Genomic DNA, 24,798 nt, shown 5'->3' with positions numbered 1-24,798 from the left:
CTCAGATCAGAAAGAAGTTTCACAGAATGCTTCTGTGTAGTTTATATTTGAATATATTCCTTTTTCCACTACTACTCTCTTAGCGCTCCAAATGTCCAGTTGCATTTTCTACAGAAAGAGTGTTCAGATCTGCTGAATCAAAAGTATGGTTTAACTCTGTTAGCTGAATGCACAGATCAGAAAGAAGTTTCACCGAATGATTCTGTGTAGTTTATATTTGGAGACATTCCTTTTTCCACTATTACCCTCTTAGCGCTCCGAATCTCCACTTGCATTTTCTACAGAAAGAGTATTTCAGAACGGCTCAATCAAAACTAAGGTTCAACTCTTTTAGTTGAACAAACAGAACAGAAAGAAGTTTCACACAATTCTTCTGTGTAGTTTTTATTTGTAGACATTCTTTTTCCCAATATAGGCCTCTTAGCTCTCAGAATGTCCAATTGCAGTTTCTACAGAAAGAGTGTTTCAGAACGGCTCAATCAAAAATAAGGTTCAACTCTGTTAGTTGAATGCACAGAACAGAAAGAAGTTTCATACAATGCTTCTGTGTAGTTTATATTTGAACATATTCTTTTTTCCACTATTACCCACTTAGCGCTACGAATGTCCAGTTGCATTTTCTACAGACAGAGTGTTTCAAAACTGCTCAATCAAAAGTATGGTTTAACTCTGTTAGCTGAATGCTCAGATCAGAAAGAAGTTTCACAGAATGCTTCTGTGTAGTTTATATTTGAATATATTCCTTTTTCCACTACTACGCTCTTAGCGCTCCAAATGTCCAGTTGCATTTTCTACAGAAAGAGTGTTCAGATCTGCTCAATAAAAAGTATGGTTTAACTCTGTTAGCTGAATGCACAGATCAGAAAGAAGTTTCACCGAATGATTCTGTGTAGTTTATATTTGAAGACATTCCTTTTTCCACTATTACCCCCTTAGCGCTCCGAATCTCCACTTGCATTTTCTACAAAAAGAGTGTTTCATAACTGCTCAATCAAAAATATGATTTATCTCTGTTAACTGAATTTACAGATCAGAAATAAGTTTCACAGAATGCATCTGTGTAGTTTTTATTTGAAGATATTCTTTTTCCCAATGTAGGCCTCTTAGCGCTTAGCATGTCCAATTGCAGTTTCTACAGAAAGAGTGTTTCAGAACGGCTCAATCAAAAGTAAGGTTCAACTCTGTTAGCTGAATGCACAGAACAGTAAGAGTTTTCACAGAATGCTACTGTGTAGTTTATATTTGAATATATTCCTTTTTCCACTATTACCCTCTTAGCGCTCCGAATGTCCACTTGCATTTTCTACAGAAAGAGTGTTCAGAACTGCGCAATCAAAAGTATGGTTTAACTCTGTTAGCTTAATGAACATATCAGAAATAAGTTTCACACAATGCTTCTGTGTAGTTTTTATTTGAAGATATTTTTTTTCCCAATAGAGGCCTCTTAGCGCTCAGCATGTCCAATTGCAGTTTCTACAGAAAGAGTGTTTCAGAAAGGCTCAATCAAAAGTAAGTTTCAACTCTGTTAGTTGAATGCACAGAACAGAAAGAAGTTTCATACAATGCTTCTGTGTAGTTTATATTTGAACATATTCTTTTTTCCACTATTACCCACTTAGCGCTACGAATGTCCAGTTGCATTTTCTACAGACAGAGTGTTTCAAAACTGCTCAATCAAAAGTATGGTTTACCTCTGTTAGCTGAATGCTCAGATCAGAAAGAAGTTTCACAGAATGCTTCTGTGTAGTTTATATTTGAATATATTCCTTTTTCCACTACTACTCTCTTAGCGCTCCAAATGTCCAGTTGCATTTTCTACAGAAAGAGTGTTCAGATCTGCTCAATCAAAAGTATGTTTTAACTCTGTTAGCTGAATGCACAGATCAGAAAGAATTTTCACAGAATGATTCTGTGTAGTTTATATTTGGAGACATACCTTTTACCACTATTACCCTCTTAGCGCTCCGAATCTCCACTTGCATTTTCTACAGAAAGAGTGTTCAGAACTGCGCAATCAAAAGTATGGTTTAACTCTGTTAGCTTAATGAACATATCAGAAATAAGTTTCACACAATGCTTCTGTGTAGTTTTTATTTGAAGATATTATTTTTCCCAATGTAGGCCTCTTAGCGCTCAGAATGTCCAATTGCAGTTTCTACAGAAAGAGTGTTTCACAACGGCTCAATCAAAAGTAAGGTTCAACTCTGTTAGTTGAATGCACAGAACAGAAAGTAGTTTCATACAATGCTTCTGTGTAGTTTATATTTGAACATATTCTTTTTTCCACTATTACCCACTTAGCGCTACGAATGTCCAGTTGCATTTTCTACAGACAGAGTGTTTCAAAACTGCTCAATCAAAAGTATGGTTTAACTCTGTTAGCTGAATGCTCAGATCAGAAAGAAGTTTCACAGAATGCTTCTGTGTAGTTTATATTTGAATATATTCCTTTTTCCACTACTACGCTCTTAGCGCTCCAAATGTCCAGTTGCATTTTCTACAGAAAGAGTGTTCAGATCTGCTCAATCAAAAGTATGGTTAAACTCTGTTAGCTGAATGCACAGATCAGAAAGAAGTTTCACCGAATGATTCTGTGTAGTTTATATTTGAAGACATTCCTTTTTCCACTATTACCCTCTTAGCGCTCCGAATCTCCACTTGCATTTTCTACAAAAACAGTGTTTCATAACTGCTCAATCAAAAATATGTTTTGTCTCTGTTAACTGAATTTACAGATCAGAAATAAGTTTCACAGAATGCATCTGTGTAGTTTTTATTTGAAGATATTCTTTTTCCCAATGTAGGCCTCTTAGCGCTCAGCATGTCCAATTGCAGTTTCTACAGAAAGAGTGTTTCAGAACGGCTCAAACAAAAGTAAGGTTCAACTCTGTTAGTTGAATGCACAGAACAGAAAGAATTTTCACAGAATGCTACTGTGTAGTTTATATTTGAATATATTCCTCTTTCCACTATTACCCTCTTAGCGCTCCGAATGTCCACTTGCATTTTCTACAGAAAGAGTGTTCAGAACTGAGCAATCAAAAGTATGGTTTAACTCTGTTAGCTTAATGAACATATCAGAAATAAGTTTCACACAATGCTTCTGTGTAGTTTTTATTTGAAGATATTATTTTTCCCAATATAGGCCTCTTAGCGCTCAGAATGTCCAATTGCAGTATCTACAGAAAGAGTGTTTCAGAAAGGCTCAATCAAAAGTAAGGTTCAACTCTGTTAGTTGAATGCACAGAACAGAAAGAAGTTTCATACAACGCTTCTGTGTAGTTTATATTTTAACATATACTTTTTCCACTATTACAAACTTAGCGCTACGAATGTCCAGTTGCATTTTCTACAGACAGAGTGTTTCAAACCTGCTCAATCAAAAGTATGGTTTAACTCTGTTAGCTGAATGCTCAGATCAGAAAGAAGTTTCACAGAATGCTTCTGTGTAGTTTATATTTGAATATATTCCTTTTTCCACTACTACTCTCTTAGCGCTCCAAATGTCCAGTTGCATTTTCTACAGAAAGAGTGTTCAGATCTGCTCAATCAAAAGTATGGTTTAACTCTGTTAGCTGAATGCACAGATCAGAAAGAAGTTTCACAGAATGATTCTGTGTAGTTTATATTTGGAGACATTCCTTTTTCCACTATTACCCTCTTAGCGCTCCGAATCTCCACTTGCATTTCCTACAGAAAGAGTGTTTCAGAACGGCTCAATCAAAACTAACGTTCAACACTTTTAGTTGAACAAACAGAACAGAAAGAAGTTTCACACAATTCTTCTGTGTAGTTTTTATTTGTAGACATTCTTTTTCCCAATATAGGCCTCTTAGCGCTCAGAATGTCCAATTGCAGTTTCTACAGAAGGAGTGTTTCAGAACGGCTCAATCAAAAGTAAGGTTCCACTCTGTTAGTTGAATGCACAGAACAGAAAGCAGTGTCATACAATGATTCTGTGTAGTTTATATTTGAATATATTCCTTTTTCCACTACTACTCTCTTAGCGCTCCAAATGTCCAGTTGCATTTTCTACAGAAAGAGTGTTCAGATCTGCTCAATCAAAAGTATGGTTTAACTCTGTTAGCTGAATGCACAGATCAGAAAGAAGTTTCACAGAATGATTCTGTGTAGTTTATATTTGGAGACATTCCTTTTTGCACTATTACCCTCTTAACGCTCCGAATCTCCACTTGCATTTTCTACAGAAAGAGTGTTTCAGAACGGCTCAATCAAAACTAAGGTTCAAATCTTTTAGTTGAACAAACAGAACAGAAAGAAGTTTCACACAATTCTTCTGTGTAGTTTTTATTTGTAGACATTCTTTTTCCCAATATAGGCCTCTTAGCGCTCAGAATGTCCAATTGCAGTTTCTACAGAAAGAGTGTTTCAGAACGGCTCAATCAAAAGTAAGGTTCAACTCTGTTAGTTGAATGCACAGAACAGAAAGAAGTTTCATACAATGCTTCTGTGTAGTTTATATTTGAACATATTCTTTTTTTTACTATTACCCACTTAGCGCTACGAATGTCCAGTTGCATTTTCTACAGACAGAGTGTTTCAAAACTGCTCAATCAAAAGTATGGTTTAACTCTGTTAGCTGAATGCTCAGATCAGAAAGAAGTTTCACAGAATGCTTCTGTGTAGTTTATATTTGAATATATTCCTTTTTCCACTACTACGCTCTTAGCGCTCCAAATGTCCAGTTGCATTTTCTACAGAAAGAGTGTTCAGATCTGCTCAATAAAAAGTATGGTTTAACTCTGTTAGCTGAATGCACAGATCAGAAAGAAGTTTCACCGAATGATTCTGTGTAGTTTATATTTGAAGACATTCCTTTTTCCACTATTACCCCCTTAGCGCTCCGAATCTCCACTTGCATTTTCTACAAAAAGAGTGTTTCATAACTGCTCAATCAAAAATATGATTTATCTCTGTTAACTGAATTTACAGATCAGAAATAAGTTTCACAGAATGCATCTGTGTAGTTTTTATTTGAAGATATTCTTTTTCCCAATGTAGGCCTCTTAGCGCTTAGCATGTCCAATTGCAGTTTCTACAGAAAGAGTGTTTCAGAACGGCTCAATCAAAAGTAAGGTTCAACTCTGTTAGCTGAATGCACAGAACAGTAAGAGTTTTCACAGAATGCTACTGTGTAGTTTATATTTGAATATATTCCTTTTTCCACTATTACCCTCTTAGCGCTCCGAATGTCCACTTGCATTTTCTACAGAAAGAGTGTTCAGAACTGCGCAATCAAAAGTATGGTTTAACTCTGTTAGCTTAATGAACATATCAGAAATAAGTTTCACACAATGCTTCTGTGTAGTTTTTATTTGAAGATATTTTTTTTCCCAATAGAGGCCTCTTAGCGCTCAGCATGTCCAATTGCAGTTTCTACAGAAAGAGTGTTTCAGAAAGGCTCAATCAAAAGTAAGTTTCAACTCTGTTAGTTGAATGCACAGAACAGAAAGAAGTTTCATACAATGCTTCTGTGTAGTTTATATTTGAACATATTCTTTTTTCCACTATTACCCACTTAGCGCTACGAATGTCCAGTTGCATTTTCTACAGACAGAGTGTTTCAAAACTGCTCAATCAAAAGTATGGTTTACCTCTGTTAGCTGAATGCTCAGATCAGAAAGAAGTTTCACAGAATGCTTCTGTGTAGTTTATATTTGAATATATTCCTTTTTCCACTACTACTCTCTTAGCGCTCCAAATGTCCAGTTGCATTTTCTACAGAAAGAGTGTTCAGATCTGCTCAATCAAAAGTATGTTTTAACTCTGTTAGCTGAATGCACAGATCAGAAAGAATTTTCACAGAATGATTCTGTGTAGTTTATATTTGGAGACATTCCTTTTACCACTATTACCCTCTTAGCGCTCCGAATCTCCACTTGCATTTTCTACAGAAAGAGTGTTCAGAACTGCGCAATCAAAAGTATGGTTTAACTCTGTTAGCTTAATGAACATATCAGAAATAAGTTTCACACAATGCTTCTGTGTAGTTTTTATTTGAAGATATTATTTTTCCCAATGTAGGCCTCTTAGCGCTCAGAATGTCCAATTGCAGTTTCTACAGAAAGAGTGTTTCACAACGGCTCAATCAAAAGTAAGGTTCAACTCTGTTAGTTGAATGCACAGAACAGAAAGTAGTTTCATACAATGCTTCTCTGTAGTTTATATTTGAACATATTCTTTTTTCCACTATTACCCACTTAGCGCTACGAATGTCCAGTTGCATTTTCTACAGACAGAGTGTTTCAAAACTGCTCAATCAAAAGTATGGTTTAACTCTGTTAGCTGAATGCTCAGATCAGAAAGAAGTTTCACAGAATGCTTCTGTGTAGTTTATATTTGAATATATTCCTTTTTCCACTACTACGCTCTTAGCGCTCCAAATGTCCAGTTGCATTTTCTACAGAAAGAGTGTTCAGATCTGCTCAATCAAAAGTATGGTTAAACTCTGTTAGCTGAATGCACAGATCAGAAAGAAGTTTCACCGAATGATTCTGTGTAGTTTATATTTGAAGACATTCCTTTTTCCACTATTACCCTCTTAGCGCTCCGAATCTCCACTTGCATTTTCTACAAAAACAGTGTTTCATAACTGCTCAATCAAAAATATGTTTTGTCTCTGTTAACTGAATTTACAGATCAGAAATAAGTTTCACAGAATGCATCTGTGTAGTTTTTATTTGAAGATATTCTTTTTCCCAATGTAGGCCTCTTAGCGCTCAGCATGTCCAATTGCAGTTTCTACAGAAAGAGTGTTTCAGAACGGCTCAAACAAAAGTAAGGTTCAACTCTGTTAGTTGAATGCACAGAACAGAAAGAATTTTCACAGAATGCTACTGTGTAGTTTATATTTGAATATATTCCTCTTTCCACTATTACCCTCTTAGCGCTCCGAATGTCCACTTGCATTTTCTACAGAAAGAGTGTTCAGAACTGCGCAATCAAAAGTATGGTTTAACTCTGTTAGCTTAATGAACATATCAGAAATAAGTTTCACACAATGCTTCTGTGTAGTTTTTATTTGAAGATATTATTTTTCCCAATATAGGCCTCTTAGCGCTCAGAATGTCCAATTGCAGTTTCTACAGAAAGAGTGTTTCAGAAAGGCTCAATCAAAAGTAAGGTTCAACTCTGTTAGTTGAATGCACAGAACAGAAAGAAGTTTCATACAACGCTTCTGTGTAGTTTATAATTTAACATATACTTTTTCCACTATTACAAACTTAGCGCTACGAATGTCCAGTTGCATTTTCTACAGACAGAGTGTTTCAAAACTGCTCAATCAAAAGTATGGTTTAACTCTGTTAGCTGAATGCTCAGATCAGAAAGAAGTTTCACAGAATGCTTCTGTGTAGTTTATATTTGAATATATTCCTTTTTCCACTACTACTCTCTTAGCGCTCCAAATGTCCAGTTGCATTTTCTACAGAAAGAGTGTTCAGATCTGCTCAATCAAAAGTATGGTTTAACTCTGTTAGCTGAATGCACAGATCAGAAAGAAGTTTCACAGAATGATTCTGTGTAGTTTATATTTGGAGACATTCCTTTTTCCACTATTACCCTCTTAGCGCTCCGAATCTCCACTTGCATTTCCTACAGAAAGAGTGTTTCAGAACGGCTCAATCAAAACTAACGTTCAACACTTTTAGTTGAACAAACAGAACAGAAAGAAGTTTCACACAATTCTTCTGTGTAGTTTTTATTTGTAGACATTCTTTTTCCCAATATAGGCCTCTTAGCGCTCAGAATGTCCAATTGCAGTTTCTACAGAAGGAGTGTTTCAGAACGGCTCAATCAAAAGTAAGGTTCCACTCTGTTAGTTGAATGCACAGAACAGAAAGCAGTGTCATACAATGATTCTGTGTAGTTTATATTTGAATATATTCCTTTTTCCACTACTACTCTCTTAGCGCTCCAAATGTCCAGTTGCATTTTCTACAGAAAGAGTGTTCAGATCTGCTTAATCAAAAGTATGGTTTAACTCTGTTAGCTGAATGCACAGATCAGAAAGAAGTTTCACAGAATGATTCTGTGTAGTTTATATTTGGAGACATTCCTTTTTGCACTATTACCCTCTTAACGCTCCGAATCTCCACTTGTCATTTCTACAGAAAGAGTGTTTCAGAACGGCTCAATCAAAACTAAGGTTCAAATCTTTTAGTTGAACAAACAGAACAGAAAGAAGTTTCACACAATTCTTCTGTGTAGTTTTTATTTGTAGACATTCTTTTTCCCAATATAGGCCACTTAGCGCTCAGAATGTCCAATTGCAGTTTCTACAGAAAGAGTGTTTCAGAACGGCTCAATCAAAAGTAAGGTTCAACTCTGTTAGTTGAATGCACAGAACAGAAAGAAGTTTCATACAATGCTTCTGTGTAGTTTATATTTGAACATATTCTTTTTTTTACTATTACCCACTTAGCGCTACGAATGTCCAGTTGCATTTTCTACAGACAGAGTGTTTCAAAACTGCTCAATCAAAAGTATGGTTTAACTCTGTTAGCTGAATGCTCAGATCAGAAAGAAGTTTCACAGAATGCTTCTGTGTAGTTTATATTTGAATATATTCCTTTTTCCACTACTACGCTCTTAGCGCTCCAAATGTCCAGTTGCATTTTCTACAGAAAGAGTGTTCAGATCTGCTCAATCAAAAGTATGGTTTAACTCTGTTAGCTGAATGCACAGATCAGAAAGAAGTTTCACCGAATGATTCTGTGTAGTTTATATTTGAAGACATTCCTTTTTCCACTATTACCCACTTAGCGCTCCGAATCTCCACTTGCATTTTCTACAAAAAGAGTGTTTCATAACTGCTCAATCAAAAATATGTTTTATCTCTGTTAACTGAATTTACAGATCAGAAATAAGTTTCACAGAATGCATCTGTGTAGTTTTTACTTGAAGATATTCTTTTTCCCAATGTAGGCCTCTTAGCGCTTAGCATGTCCAATTGCAGTTTCTACAGAAAGAGTGTTTCAGAACGGCTCAATCAAAAGTAAGGTTCAACTCTGTTAGTTGAATGCACAGAACAGGAAGAATTTTCACGGAATGCTACTGTGTAGTTTATATTTGAATATATTCCTTTTTCCACTATTACCCTCTTAGCGCTCGGAATGTCCACTTGCATTTTCTACAGAAAGAGTGTTCAGAACTGCGCAATCAAAACTAAGGTTCAACTCTTTTAGTTGAACAAACAGAACAGAAAAAAGTTTCACACAATGCTTCTGTGTAGTTTTTATTTGTAGACATTCTTTTTCCCAATATAGGCCTCTTAGCGCTCAGAATGTCCAATTGCAGTTTCTACAGAAAGAGTGATTCAGAACGGCTCAATCAAACGTAAGGTTCAACTCTGTTAGTTGAATGCACAGAACAGAAAGAAGTTTCATACAATGCTTCTGTGTAGTTTATATTTGAACATATTCTTTTTTCCACTATTACCCACTTAGCGCTACGAATGTCCAGTTGCATTTTCTACAGACAGAGTGTTTCAAAACTGCTCAATCAAAAGTATGTGTTAACTCTGTTAGCTGAATGCTCAGATCAGAAAGAAGTTTCACAGAATGCTTCTGTGTAGTTTATATTTGAATATATTCCTTTTTCCACTACTACGCTCTTAGCGCTCCAAATGTCCAGTTGCATTTTCTACAGAAAGAGTGTTCAGATCTGCTCAATCAAAAGTATGGTTTAACTCTGTTAGCTGAATGCACAGATCAGAAAGAAGTTTCACCGAATGATTCTGTGTAGTTTATATTTGAAGACATTCCTTTTTCCACTATTACCCTCTTAGCGCTCCGAATCTCCACTTGCATTTTCTTCAAAAAGAGTGTTTCATAACTGCTCAATCAAAAATATGTTTTATCTCTGTTAACTGAATTTACAGATCAGAAATAAGTTTCACAGAATGCATCTGTGTAGTTTTTATTTGAAGATATTCTTTTTCCCAATGTAGGCCTCTTAGCGCTTAGCATGTCCAATTGCAGTTTCTACAGAAAGAGTGTTTCAGAACGGCTCAATCAAAAGTAAGGTTCAACTCTGTTAGTTGAATGCACAGAACAGAAAGAATTTTCACAGAATGCTACTGTGTAGTTTATATTTGAATATATTCCTTTTTCCACTATTACCCTCTTAGCGCTCCGAATGTCCACTTGCATTTTCTACAGAAAGAGTGTTCAGAACTGCGCAATCAAAAGTATGGTTTAACTCTGTTAGCTTAATGAACATATCAGAAATAAGTTTCACACAATGCTTCTGTGTAGTTTTTATTTGAAGATATTATATTTCCCACTAGAGGCCTCTTAGCGCTCAGAATGTCCAATTGCAGTTTCTACAGAAAGAGTGTTTCAGAAAGGCTCAATCAAAAGTAAGGTTCAACTCTGTTAGTTGAATGCACAGAACAGAAAGATGTTTCATACAATGCTTCTGTGTAGTTTATATTTGAACATATTCTTTTTTCCACTATTACCCCCTTAGCGCTACGAATGTCCAGTTGCATTTTCTACAGACAGAGTGTTTCAAAACTGCTCAATCAAAAGTATGGTTTAACTCTGTTAGCTGAATGCTCAGATCAGAAAGAAGTTTCACAGAATGCTTCTGTGTAGTTTATATTTGAATATATTCCTTTTTCCACTACTACTCTCTTAGCACTCCAAATGTCCAGTTGCATTTTCTACAGAAAGAGTGTTCAGATCTGCTCAATCAAAAGTATGGTTTAACTCTGTTAGCTGAATGCACAGATCAGAAAGAAGTTTCACAGAATGATTCTGTGTAGTTTATATTTGGAGACATTCCTTTTTGCACTATTACCCTCTTAGCGCTCCGAATCTCCACTTGCATTTTCTACAGAAAGAGTGTTTCAGAACGGCTCAATCAAATCTAAGGTTCAACTCTTTTAGTTGAACAAACAGAACAGAAAGAAGTTTCACACAATTCTTCTGTGTAGTTTGTATTTGTAGACATTCTTTTTCCCAATATAGGCCTCTTAGCGCTCAGAATGTCCAATTGCAGTTTCTACAGAAAGAGTGTTTCAGAACGGCTCAATCAAAAGTAAGGTTCAACTCAGTTAGTTGAATGCACAGAACAGAAAGAAGTTTCATACAATGCTTCTGTGTAGTTTATATTTGAACATATTCTTTTTTCCACTATTACCCACTTAGCGCTACGAATGTCCAGTTGCATTTTCTACAGACAGAGTGTTTCAAAACTGCTCAATCAAAAGTATGGTTTAACTCTGTTAGCTGAATGCTCAGATCAGAAAGAAGTTTCACAGAATGCTTCTGTGTAGTTTATATTTGAATATATTCCTTTTTCCACTACTACGCTCTTAGCGCTCCAAATGTCCAGTTGCATTTTCTACAGAAAGAGTGTTCAGATCTGCTCAATCAAAAGTATGGTTTAACTCTGTTAGCTGAATGCACAGATCAGAAAGAAGTTTCACCGAATGATTCTGTGTAGTTTATATTTGAAGACATTCCTTTTTCCACTATTACCCTCTTAGCGCTCCGAATCTCCACTTGCATTTTCTACAAAAAGAGTGTTTCATAACTGCTCAATCAAAAATATGTTTTATCTCTGTTAACTGAATTTACAGATCAGAAATAAGTTTCACAGAATGCATCTGTGTAGTTTTTATTTGAAGATATTCTTTTTCCCAATGTAGGCCTCTTAGCGCTTAGCATGTCCAATTGCAGTTTCTACAGAAAGAGTGTTTCAGAACGGCTCAATCAAAAGTAAGGTTCAACTCTGTTAGTTGAATGCACAGAACAGGAAGAATTTTCACGGAATGCTACTGTGTAGTTTATATTTGAATATATTCCTTTTTCCACTATTACCCTCTTAGCGCTCGGAATGTCCACTTGCATTTTCTACAGAAAGAGTGTTCAGAACTGCGCAATCAAAACTAAGGTTCAACTCTTTTAGTTGAACAAACAGAACAGAAAAAAGTTTCACACAATGCTTCTGTGTAGTTTTTATTTGTAGACATTCTTTTTCCCAATATAGGCCTCTTAGCGCTCAGAATGTCCAATTGCAGTTTCTACAGAAAGAGTGATTCAGAACGGCTCAATCAAACGTAAGGTTCAACTCTGTTAGTTGAATGCACAGAACAGAAAGAAGTTTCATACAATGCTTCTGTGTAGTTTATATTTGAACATATTCTTTTTTCCACTATTACCCACTTAGCGCTACGAATGTCCAGTTGCATTTTCTACAGACAGAGTGTTTCAAAACTGCTCAATCAAAAGTATGTGTTAACTCTGTTAGCTGAATGCTCAGATCAGAAAGAAGTTTCACAGAATGCTTCTGTGTAGTTTATATTTGAATATATTCCTTTTTCCACTACTACGCTCTTAGCGCTCCAAATGTCCAGTTGCATTTTCTACAGAAAGAGTGTTCAGATCTGCTCAATCAAAAGTATGGTTTAACTCTGTTAGCTGAATGCACAGATCAGAAAGAAGTTTCACCGAATGATTCTGTGTAGTTTATATTTGAAGACATTCCTTTTTCCACTATTACCCTCTTAGCGCTCCGAATCTCCACTTGCATTTTCTTCAAAAAGAGTGTTTCATAACTGCTCAATCAAAAATATGTTTTATCTCTGTTAACTGAATTTACAGATCAGAAATAAGTTTCACAGAATGCATCTGTGTAGTTTTTATTTGAAGATATTCTTTTTCCCAATGTAGGCCTCTTAGCGCTTAGCATGTCCAATTGCAGTTTCTACAGAAAGAGTGTTTCAGAACGGCTCAATCAAAAGTAAGGTTCAACTCTGTTAGTTGAATGCACAGAACAGAAAGAATTTTCACAGAATGCTACTGTGTAGTTTATATTTGAATATATTCCTTTTTCCACTATTACCCTCTTAGCGCTCCGAATGTCCACTTGCATTTTCTACAGAAAGAGTGTTCAGAACTGCGCAATCAAAAGTATAGTTTAACTCTGTTAGCTTAATGAACATATCAGAAATAAGTTTCACACAATGCTTCTGTGTAGTTTTTATTTGAAGATATTTTTTTTCCCAATAGAGGCCTCTTAGCGCTCAGCATGTCCAATTGCAGTTTCTACAGAAAGAGTGTTTCAGAAAGGCTCAATCAAAAGTAAGTTTCAACTCTGTTAGTTGAATGCACAGAACAGAAAGAAGTTTCATACAATGCTTCTGTGTAGTTTATATTTGAACATATTCTTTTTTCCACTATTACCCACTTAGCGCTACGAATGTCCAGTTGCATTTTCTACAGACAGAGTGTTTCAAAACTGCTCAATCAAAAGTATGGTTTAACTCTGTTAGCTGAATGCTCAGATCAGAAAGAAGTTTCACAGAATGCTTCTGTGTAGTTTATATTTGAATATATTCCTTTTTCCACTACTACGCTCTTAGCGCTCCAAATGTCCAGTTGCATTTTCTACAGAAAGAGTGTTCAGATCTGCTCAATCAAAAGTATGGTTTAACTCTGTTAGCTGAATGCACAGATCAGAAAGAAGTTTCACCGAATGATTCTGTGTAGTTTATATTTGAAGACATTCCTTTTTCCACTATTACCCTCTTAGCGCTCCGAATCTCCACTTGCATTTTCTACAAAAAGAGTGTTTCCTAACTGCTCAATCAAAAATATGTTTTATCTCTGTTAACTGAATTTACAGATCAGAAATAAGTTTCACAGAATGCATCTGTGTAGTTTTTATTTGAAGATATTCTTTTTCCCAATGTAGGCCTCTTAGCGCTTAGCATGTCCAATTGCAGTTTCTACAGAAAGAGTGTTTCAGAACGGCTCAATCAAAAGTAAGGTTCAACTCTGTTAGTTGAATGCACAGAACAGGAAGAATTTTCACGGAATGCTACTGTGTAGTTTATATTTGAATATATTCCTTTTTCCACTATTACCCTCTTAGCGCTCGGAATGTCCACTTGCATTTTCTACAGAAAGAGTGTTCAGAACTGCGCAATCAAAACTAAGGTTCAACTCTTTTAGTTGAACAAACAGAACAGAAAAAAGTTTCACACAATGCTTCTGTGTAGTTTTTATTTGTAGACATTCTTTTTCCCAATATAGGCCTCTTAGCGCTCAGAATGTCCAATTGCAGTTTCTACAGAAAGAGTGATTCAGAACGGCTCAATCAAACGTAAGGTTCAACTCTGTTAGTTGAATGCACAGAACAGAAAGAAGTTTCATACAATGCTTCTGTGTAGTTTATATTTGAACATATTCTTTTTTCCACTATTACCCACTTAGCGCTACGAATGTCCAGTTGCATTTTCTACAGACAGAGTGTTTCAAAACTGCTCAATCAAAAGTATGTGTTAACTCTGTTAGCTGAATGCTCAGATCAGAAAGAAGTTTCACAGAATGCTTCTGTGTAGTTTATATTTGAATATATTCCTTTTTCCACTACTACGCTCTTAGCGCTCCAAATGTCCAGTTGCATTTTCTACAGAAAGAGTGTTCAGATCTGCTCAATCAAAAGTATGGTTTAACTCTGTTAGCTGAATGCACAGATCAGAAAGAAGTTTCACCGAATGATTCTGTGTAGTTTATATTTGAAGACATTCCTTTTTCCACTATTACCCTCTTAGCGCTCCGAATCTCCACTTGCATTTTCTTCAAAAAGAGTGTTTCATAACTGCTCAATCAAAAATATGTTTTATCTCTGTTAACTGAATTTACAGATCAGAAATAAGTTTCACAGAATGCATCTGTGTAGTTTTTATTTGAAGATATTCTTTTTCCCAATGTAGGCCTCTTAGCGCTTAGCATGTCCAATTGCAGTTTCTACAGAAAGAGTGTTTCAGAACGGCTCAATCAAAAGTAAGGTTCAACTCTGTTAGTTGAATGCACAGAACAGAAAGAATTTTCACAGAATGCTACTGTGTAGTTTATATTTGAATATATTCCTTTTTCCACTATTACCCTCTTAGCGCTCCGAATGTCCACTTGCATTTTCTACAGAAAGAGTGTTCAGAACGGCGCAATCAAAAGTATAGTTTAACTCTGTTAGCTTAATGAACATATCAGAAATAAGTTTCACACAATGCTTCTGTGTAGTTTTTATTTGAAGATATTTTTTTTCCCAATAGAGGCCTCTTAGCGCTCAGCATGTCCAATTGCAGTTTCTACAGAAAGAGTGTTTCAGAAAGGCTCAATCAAAAGTAAGTTTCAACTCTGTTAGTTGAATGCACAGAACAGAAAGAAGTTTCATACAATGCTTCTGTGTAGTTTATATTTGAACATATTCTTTTTTCCACTATTACCCACTTAGCGCTACGAATGTCCAGTTGCATTTTCTACAGACAGAGTGTTTCAAAACTGCTCAATCAAAAGTATGGTTTACCTCTGTTAGCTGAATGCTCAGATCAGAAAGAAGTTTCACAGAATGCTTCTGTGTAGTTTATATTTGAATATATTCCTTTTTCCACTACTACTCTCTTAGCGCTCCAAATGTCCAGTTGCATTTTCTACAGAAAGAGTGTTCAGATCTGCTCAATCAAAAGTATGTTTTAACTCTGTTAGCTGAATGCACAGATCAGAAAGAATTTTCACAGAATGATTCTGTGTAGTTTATATTTGGAGACATTCCTTTTACCACTATTACCCTCTTAGCGCTCCGAATCTCCACTTGCATTTTCTACAGAAAGAGTGTTCAGAACTGCGCAATCAAAAGTATGGTTTAACTCTGTTAGCTTAATGAATATATCAGAAATAAGTTTCACACAATGCTTCTGTGTAGTTTTTATTTGAAGATATTATTTTTCCCAATGTAGGCCTCTTAGCGCTCAGAATGTCCAATTGCAGTTTCTACAGAAACAGTGTTTCACAACTGCTCAATCAAAAGTAAGGTTCAACTCTGTTAGTTGAATGCACAGAACAGAAAGTAGTTTCATACAATGCTTCTGTGTAGTTTATATTTGAACATATTCTTTTTTCCACTATTACCCACTTAGCGCTACGAATGTCCAGTTGCATTTTCTACAGACAGAGTGTTTCAAAACTGCTCAATCAAAAGTATGGTTTAACTCTGTTAGCTGAATGCTCAGATCAGAAAGAAGTTTCACAGAATGCTTCTGTGTAGTTTATATTTGAATATATTCCTTTTTCCACTACTACGCTCTTAGCGCTCCAAATGTCCAGTTGCATTTTCTACAGAAAGAGTGTTCAGATCTGCTCAATCAAAAGTATGGTTAAACTCTGTTAGCTGAATGCACAGATCAGAAAGAAGTTTCACCGAATGATTCTGTGTAGTTTATATTTGAAGACATTCCTTTTTCCACTATTACCCTCTTAGCGCTCCGAATCTCCACTTGCATTTTCTACAAAAACAGTGTTTCATAACTGCTCAATCAAAAATATGTTTTGTCTCTGTTAACTGAATTTACAGATCAGAAATAAGTTTCACAGAATGCATCTGTGTAGTTTTTATTTGAAGATATTCTTTTTCCCAATGTAGGCCTCTTAGCGCTCAGCATGTCCAATTGCAGTTTCTACAGAAAGAGTGTTTCAGAACGGCTCAAACAAAAGTAAGGTTCAACTCTGTTAGTTGAATGCACAGAACAGAAAGAATTTTCACAGAATGCTACTGTGTAGTTTATATTTGAATATATTCCTCTTTCCACTATTACCCTCTTAGCGCTCCGAATGTCCACTTGCATTTTCTACAGAAAGAGTGTTCAGAACTGCGCAATCAAAAGTATGGTTTAACTCTGTTAGCTTAATGAACATATCAGAAATAAGTTTCACACAATGCTTCTGTGTAGTTTTTATTTGAAGATATTATTTTTCCCAATATAGGCCTCTTAGCGCTCAGAATGTCCAATTGCAGTTTCTACAGAAAGAGTGTTTCAGAAAGGCTCAATCAAAAGTAAGGTTCAACTCTGTTAGTTGAATGCACAGAACAGAAAGAAGTTTCATACAACGCTTCTGTGTAGTTTATATTTTAACATATACTTTTTTCCACTATTACAAACTTAGCGCTACGAATGTCCAGTTGCATTTTCTACAGACAGAGTGTTTCAAAACTGCTCAATCAAAAGTATGGTTTAACTCTGTTAGCTGAATGCTCAGATCAGAAAGAAGTTTCACAGAATGCTTCTGTGTAGTTTATATTTGAATATATTCCTTTTTCCACTACTACTCTCTTAGCGCTCCAAATGTCCAGTTGCATTTTCTACAGAAAGAGTGTTCAGATCTGCTCAATCAAAAGTATGGTTTAACTCTGTTAGCTGAATGCACAGATCAGAAAGAAGTTTCACAGAATGATTCTGTGTAGTTTATATTTGGAGACATTCCTTTTTCCACTATTACCCTCTTAGCGCTCCGAATCTCCACTTGCATTTCCTACAGAAAGAGTGTTTCAGAACGGCTCAATCAAAACTAACGTTCAACACTTTTAGTTGAACAAACAGAACAGAAAGAAGTTTCACACAATTCTTCTGTGTAGTTTTTATTTGTAGACATTCTTTTTCCCAATATAGGCCTCTTAGCGCTCAGAATGTCCAATTGCAGTTTCTACAGAAGGAGTGTTTCAGAACGGCTCAATCAAAAGTAAGGTTCCACTCTGTTAGTTGAATGCACAGAACAGAAAGCAGTGTCATACAATGATTCTGTGTAGTTTATATTTGAATATATTCCTTTTTCCACTACTACTCTCTTAGCGCTCCAAATGTCCAGTTGCATTTTCTACAGAAAGAGTGTTCAGATCTGCTCAATCAAAAGTATGGTTTAACTCTGTTAGCTGAATGCACAGATCAGAAAGAAGTTTCACAGAATGATTCTGTGTAGTTTATATTTGGAGACATTCCTTTTTGCACTATTACCCTCTTAACGCTCCGAATCTCCACTTGCATTTTCTACAGAAAGAGTGTTTCAGAACGGCTCAATCAAAACTAAGGTTCAAATCTTTTAGTTGAACAAACAGAACAGAAAGAAGTTTCACACAATTCTTCTGTGTAGTTTTTATTTGTAGACATTCTTTTTCCCAATATAGGCCTCTTAGCGCTCAGAATGTCCAATTGCAGTTTCTACAGAAAGAGTGTTTCAGAACGGCTCAATCAAAAGTAAGGTTCAACTCTGTTAGTTGAATGCACAGAACAGAAAGAAGTTTCATACAATGCTTCTGTGTAGTTTATATTTGAACATATTCTTTTTTTTACTATTACCCACTTAGCGCTACGAATGTCCAGTTGCATTTTCTACAGACAGAGTGTTTCAAAACTGCTCAATCAAAAGTATGGTTTAACTCTGTTAGCTGAATGCTCAGATCAGAAAGAAGTTTCACAGAATGCTTCTGTGTAGTTTATATTTGAATATATTCCTTTTTCCACTACTACGCTCTTAGCGCTCCAAATGTCCAGTTGCATTTTCTACAGAAAGAGTGTTCAGATCTGCTCAATCAAAAGTATGGTTTAACTCTGTTAGCTGAATGCACAGATCAGAAAGAAGTTTCACCGAATGATTCTGTGTAGTTTATATTTGAAGACATTCCTTTTTCCACTATTACCCACTTAGCGCTCCGAATCTCCACTTGCATTTTCTACAAAAAGAGTGTTTCATAACTGCTCAATCAAAAATATGTTTTATCTCTGTTAACTGAATTTACAGATCAGAAATAAGTTTCACAGAATGCACCTGTGTAGTTTTTATTTGAAGATATTCTTTTTCCCAATGTAGGCCTCTTAGCGCTTAGCATGTCCAATTGCAGTTTCTACAGAAAGAGTGTTTCAGAACGGCTCAATCAAAAGTAAGGTTCAACTCTGTTAGTTGAATGCACAGAACAGGAAGAATTTTCACGGAATGCTACTGTGTAGTTTATATTTGAATATATTCCTTTTTCCACTATTACCCTCTTAGCGCTCGGAATGTCCACTTGCATTTTCTACAGAAAGAGTGTTCAGAACTGCGCAATCAAAACTAAGGTTCAACCCTTTTAGTTGAACAAACAGAACAGAAAAAAGTTTCACACAATGCTTCTGTGTAGTTTTTATTTGTAGACATTCTTTTTCCCAATATAGGCCTCTTAGCGCTCAGAATGTCCAATTGCAGTTTCTACAGAAAGAGTGATTCAGAACGGCTCAATCAAACGTAAGGTTCAACTCTGTTAGTTGAATGCACAGAACAGAAAGAAGTTTCATACAATGCTTCTGTGTAGTTTATATTTGAACATATTCTTTTTTCCACTATTACCCACTTAGCGCTACGAATGTCCAGTTGCATTTTCTACAGACAGAGTGTTTCAAAACTGCTCAATCAAAAGTATGTGTTAACTCTGTTAGCTGAATGCTCAGATCAGAAAGAAGTTTCACAGAATGCTTCTGTGTAGTTTATATTTGAATATATTCCTTTTTCCACTACTACGCTCTTAGCGCTCCAAATGTCCAGTTGCATTTTCTACAGAAAGAGTGTTCAGATCTGCTCAATCAAAAGTATGGTTTAACTCTGTTAGCTGAATGCACAGATCAGAAAGAAGTTTCACCGAATGATTCTGTGTAGTTTATATTTGAAGACATTCCTTTTTCCACTATTACCCTCTTAGCGCTCCGAATCTCCACTTGCATTTTCTTCAAAAAGAGTGTTTCATAACTGCTCAATCAAAAATATGTTTTATCTCTGTTAACTGAATTTACAGATCAGAAATAAGTTTCACAGAATGCATCTGTGTAGTTTTTATTTGAAGATATTCTTTTTCCCAATGTAGGCCTCTTAGCGCTTAGCATGTCCAATTGCAGTTTCTACAGAAAGAGTGTTTCAGAACGGCTCAATCAAAAGTAAGGTTCAACTCTGTTAGTTGAATGCACAGAACAGAAAGAATTTTCACAGAATGCTACTGTGTAGTTTATATTTGAATATATTCCTTTTTCCACTATTACCCTCTTAGCGCTCCGAATGTCCACTTGCATTTTCTACAGAAAGAGTGTTCAGAACTGCGCAATCAAAAGTATGGTTTAACTCTGTTAGCTTAATGAACATATCAGAAATAAGTTTCACACAATGCTTCTGTGTAGTTTTTATTTGAAGATATTATATTTCCCACTAGAGGCCTCTTAGCGCTCAGAATGTCCAATTGCAGTTTCTACAGAAAGAGTGTTTCAGAAAGGCTCAATCAAAAGTAAGGTTCAACTCTGTTAGTTGAATGCACAGAACAGAAAGATGTTTCATACAATGCTTCTGTGTAGTTTATATTTGAACATATTCTTTTTTCCACTATTACCCACTTAGCGCTACGAATGTCCAGTTGCATTTTCTACAGACAGAGTGTTTCAAAACTGCTCAATCAAAAGTATGGTTTAACACTGTTAGCTGAATGCTCAGATCAGAAAGAAGTTTCACCGAATGCTTCTGTGTAGTTTATATTTGAATATATTCCTTTTTCCACTACTACTCTCTTAGCACTCCAAATGTCCAGTTGCATTTTCTACAGAAAGAGTGTTCAGATCTGCTCAATCAAAAGTATGGTTTAACTCTGTTAGCTGAATGCACAGATCAGAAAGAAGTTTCACAGAATGATTCTGTGTAGTTTATATTTGGAGACATTCCTTTTTGCACTATTACCCTCTTAGCGCTCCGAATCTCCACTTGCATTTTCTACAGAAAGAGTGTTTCAGAACGGCTCAATCAAAACTAAGGTTCAACTCTTTTAGTTGAACAAACAGAACAGAAAGAAGTTTCACACAATTCTTCTGTGTAGTTTGTATTTGTAGACATTCTTTTTCCCAATATAGGCCTCTTAGCGCTCAGAATGTCCAATTGCAGTTTCTACAGAAAGAGTGTTTCAGAACGGCTCAATCAAAAGTAAGGTTCAACTCAGTTAGTTGAATGCACAGAACAGAAAGAAGTTTCATACAATGCATCTGTGTAGTTTATATTTGAACATATTCTTTTTTCCACTATTACCCACTTAGCGCTACGAATGTCCAGTTGCATTTTCTACAGACAGAGTGTTTCAAAACTGCTCAATCAAAAGTATGGTTTAACTCTGTTAGCTGAATGCTCAGATCAGAAAGAAGTTTCACAGAATGCTTCTGTGTAGTTTATATTTGAATATATTCCTTTTTCCACTACTACGCTCTTAGCGCTCCAAATGTCCAGTTGCATTTTCTACAGAAAGAGTGTTCAGATCTGCTCAATCAAAAGTATGGTTTAACTCTGTTAGCTGAATGCACAGATCAGAAAGAAGTTTCACCGAATGATTCTGTGTAGTTTATATTTGAAGACATACCTTTTTCCACTATTACCCTCTTAGCGCTCCGAATCTCCACTTGCATTTTCTACAAAAAGAGTGTTTCATAACTGCTCAATCAAAAATATGTTTTATCTCTGTTAACTGAATTTACAGATCAGAAATAAGTTTCACAGAATGCATCTGTGTAGTTTTTATTTGAAGATATTCTTTTTCCCAATGTAGGCCTCTTAGCGCTTAGCATGTCCAATTGCAGTTTCTACAGAAAGAGTGTTTCAGAACGGCTCAATCAAAAGTAAGGTTCAACTCTGTTAGTTGAATGCACAGAACAGGAAGAATTTTCACGGAATGCTACTGTGTAGTTTATATTTGAATATATTCCTTTTTCCACTATTACCCTCTTAGCGCTCCGAATGTCCACTTGCATTTTCTACAGAAAGAGTGTTCAGAACTGCGCAATCAAAACTAAGGTTCAACTCTTTTAGTTGAACAAACAGAACAGAAAAAAGTTTCACACAATGCTTCTGTGTAGTTTTTATTTGTAGACATTCTTTTTCCCAATATAGGCCTCTTAGCGCTCAGAATGTCCAATTGCAGTTTCTACAGAAAGAGTGATTCAGAACGGCTCAATCAAACGTAAGGTTCAACTCTGTTAGTTGAATGCACAGAACAGAAAGAAGTTTCATACAATGCTTCTGTGTAGTTTATATTTGAACATATTCTTTTTTCCACTATTACCCACTTAGCGCTACGAATGTCCAGTTGCATTTTCTACAGACAGAGTGTTTCAAAACTGCTCAATCAAAAGTATGTGTTAACTCTGTTAGCTGAATGCTCAGATCAGAAAGAAGTTTCACAGAATGCTTCTGTGTAGTTTATATTTGAATATATTCCTTTTTCCACTACTACGCTCTTAGCGCTCCAAATGTCCAGTTGCATTTTCTACAGAAAGAGTGTTCAGATCTGCTCAATCAAAAGTATGGTTTAACTCTGTTAGCTGAATGCACAGATCAGAAAGAAGTTTCACCGAATGATTCTGTGTAGTTTATATTTGAAGACATTCCTTTTTCCACTATTACCCTCTTAGCGCTCCGAATCTCCACTTGCATTTTCTTCAAAAAGAGTGTTTCATAACTGCTCAATCAAAAATATGTTTTATCTCTGTTAACTGAATTTACAGATCAGAAATAAGTTTCACAGAATGCATCTGTGTAGTTTTTATTTGAAGATATTCTTTTTCCCAATGTAGGCCTCTTAGCGCTTAGCATGTCCAATTGCAGTTTCTACAGAAAGAGTGTTTCAGAACGGCTCAATCAAAAGTAAGGTTCAACTCTGTTAGTTGAATGCACAGAACAGAAAGAATTTTCACAGAATGCTACTGTGTAGTTTATATTTGAATATATTCCTTTTTCCACTATTACCCTCTTAGCGCTCCGAATGTCCACTTGCATTTTCTACAGAAAGAGTGTTCAGAACTGCGCAATCAAAAGTATGGTTTAACTCTGTTAGCTTAATGAACATATCAGAAATAAGTTTCACACAATGCTTCTGTGTAGTTTTTATTTGAAGATATTATATTTCCCACTAGAGGCCTCTTAGCGCTCAGAATGTCCAATTGCAGTTTCTACAGAAAGAGTGTTTCAGAAAGGCTCAATCAAAAGTAAGGTTCAACTCTGTTAGTTGAATGCACAGAACAGAAAGATGTTTCATACAATGCTTCTGTGTAGTTTATATTTGAACATATTCTTTTTTCCACTATTACCCACTTAGCGCTACGAATGTCCAGTTGCATTTTCTACAGACAGAGTGTTTCAAAACTGCTCAATCAAAAGTATGGTTTAACTCTGTTAGCTGAATGCTCAGATCAGAAAGAAGTTTCACAGAATGCTTCTGTGTAGTTTATATTTGAATATATTCCTTTTTCCACTACTACTCTCTTAGCACTCCAAATGTCCAGTTGCATTTTCTACAGAAAGAGTGTTCAGATCTGCTCAATCAAAAGTATGGTTTAACTCTGTTAGCTGAATGCACAGATCAGAAAGAAGTTTCACAGAATGATTCTGTGTAGTTTATATTTGGAGACATTCCTTTTTGCACTATTACCCTCTTAGCGCTCCGAATCTCCACTTGCATTTTCTACAGAAAGAGTGTTTCAGAACGGCTCAATCAAAACTAAGGTTCAACTCTTTTAGTTGAACAAACAGAACAGAAAGAAGTTTCACACAATTCTTCTGTGTAGTTTGTATTTGTAGACATTCTTTTTCCCAATATAGGCCTCTTAGCGCTCAGAATGTCCAATTGCAGTTTCTACAGAAAGAGTGTTTCAGAACGGCTCAATCAAAAGTAAGGTTCAACTCAGTTAGTTGAATGCACAGAACAGAAAGAAGTTTCATACAATGCTTCTGTGTAGTTTATATTTGAACATATTCTTTTTTCCACTATTACCCACTTAGCGCTACGAATGTCCAGTTGCATTTTCTACAGACAGAGTGTTTCAAAACTGCTCAATCAAAAGTATGGTTTAACTCTGTTAGCTGAATGCTCAGATCAGAAAGAAGTTTCACAGAATGCTTCTGTGTAGTTTATATTTGAATATATTCCTTTTTCCACTACTACGCTCTTAGCGCTCCAAATGTCCAGTTGCATTTTCTACAGAAAGAGTGTTCAGATCTGCTCAATCAAAAGTATGGTTTAACTCTGTTAGCTGAATGCACAGATCAGAAAGAAGTTTCACCGAATGATTCTGTGTAGTTTATATTTGAAGACATTCCTTTTTCCACTATTACCCTCTTAGCGCTCCGAATCTCCACTTGCATTTTCTACAAAAAGAGTGTTTCATAACTGCTCAATCAAAAATATGTTTTATCTCTGTTAACTGAATTTACAGATCAGAAATAAGTTTCACAGAATGCATCTGTGTAGTTTTTATTTGAAGATATTGTTTTTCCCAATGTAGGCCTCTTAGCGCTTAGCATGTCCAATTGCAGTTTCTACAGAAAGAGTGTTTCAGAACGGCTCAATCAAAAGTAAGGTTCAACTCTGTTAGTTGAATGCACAGAACAGGAAGAATTTTCACAGAATGCTACTGTGTAGTTTATATTTGAATATATTCCTTTTCCACTATTACCCTCTTAGCGCTCCGAATGTCCACTTGCATTTTCTACAGAAAGAGTGTTCAGAACTGCGCAATCAAAACTAAGGTTCAACTCTTTTAGTTGAACAAACAGAACAGAAAAAAGTTTCACACAATGCTTCTGTGTAGTTTTTATTTGTAGACATTCTTTTTCCCAATATAGGCCTCTTAGCGCTCAGAATGTCCAATTGCAGTTTCTACAGAAAGAGTGATTCAGAACGGCTCAATCAAACGTAAGATTCAACTCTGTTAGTTGAATGCACAGAACAGAAAGAAGTTTCATACAATGCTTCTGTGTAGTTTATATTTGAACATATTCTTTTTTCCACTATTACCCACTTAGCGCTACGAATGTCCAGTTGCATTTTCTACAGACAGAGTGTTTCAAAACTGCTCAATCAAAAGTATGTTTTAAATCTGTTAGCTGAATGCTCAGATCAGAAAGAAGTTTCACAGAATGCTTCTGTGTAGTTTATATTTGAATA

Source organism: Symphalangus syndactylus, chromosome 11, assembly GCF_028878055.3.
Source record: "Symphalangus syndactylus isolate Jambi chromosome 11, NHGRI_mSymSyn1-v2.1_pri, whole genome shotgun sequence".
NCBI lineage: Eukaryota > Metazoa > Chordata > Mammalia > Primates > Hylobatidae > Symphalangus > Symphalangus syndactylus.
The sequence above is the reverse complement of the archived record's forward strand: the minus strand, read 5'-3'. Positions refer to the sequence as shown.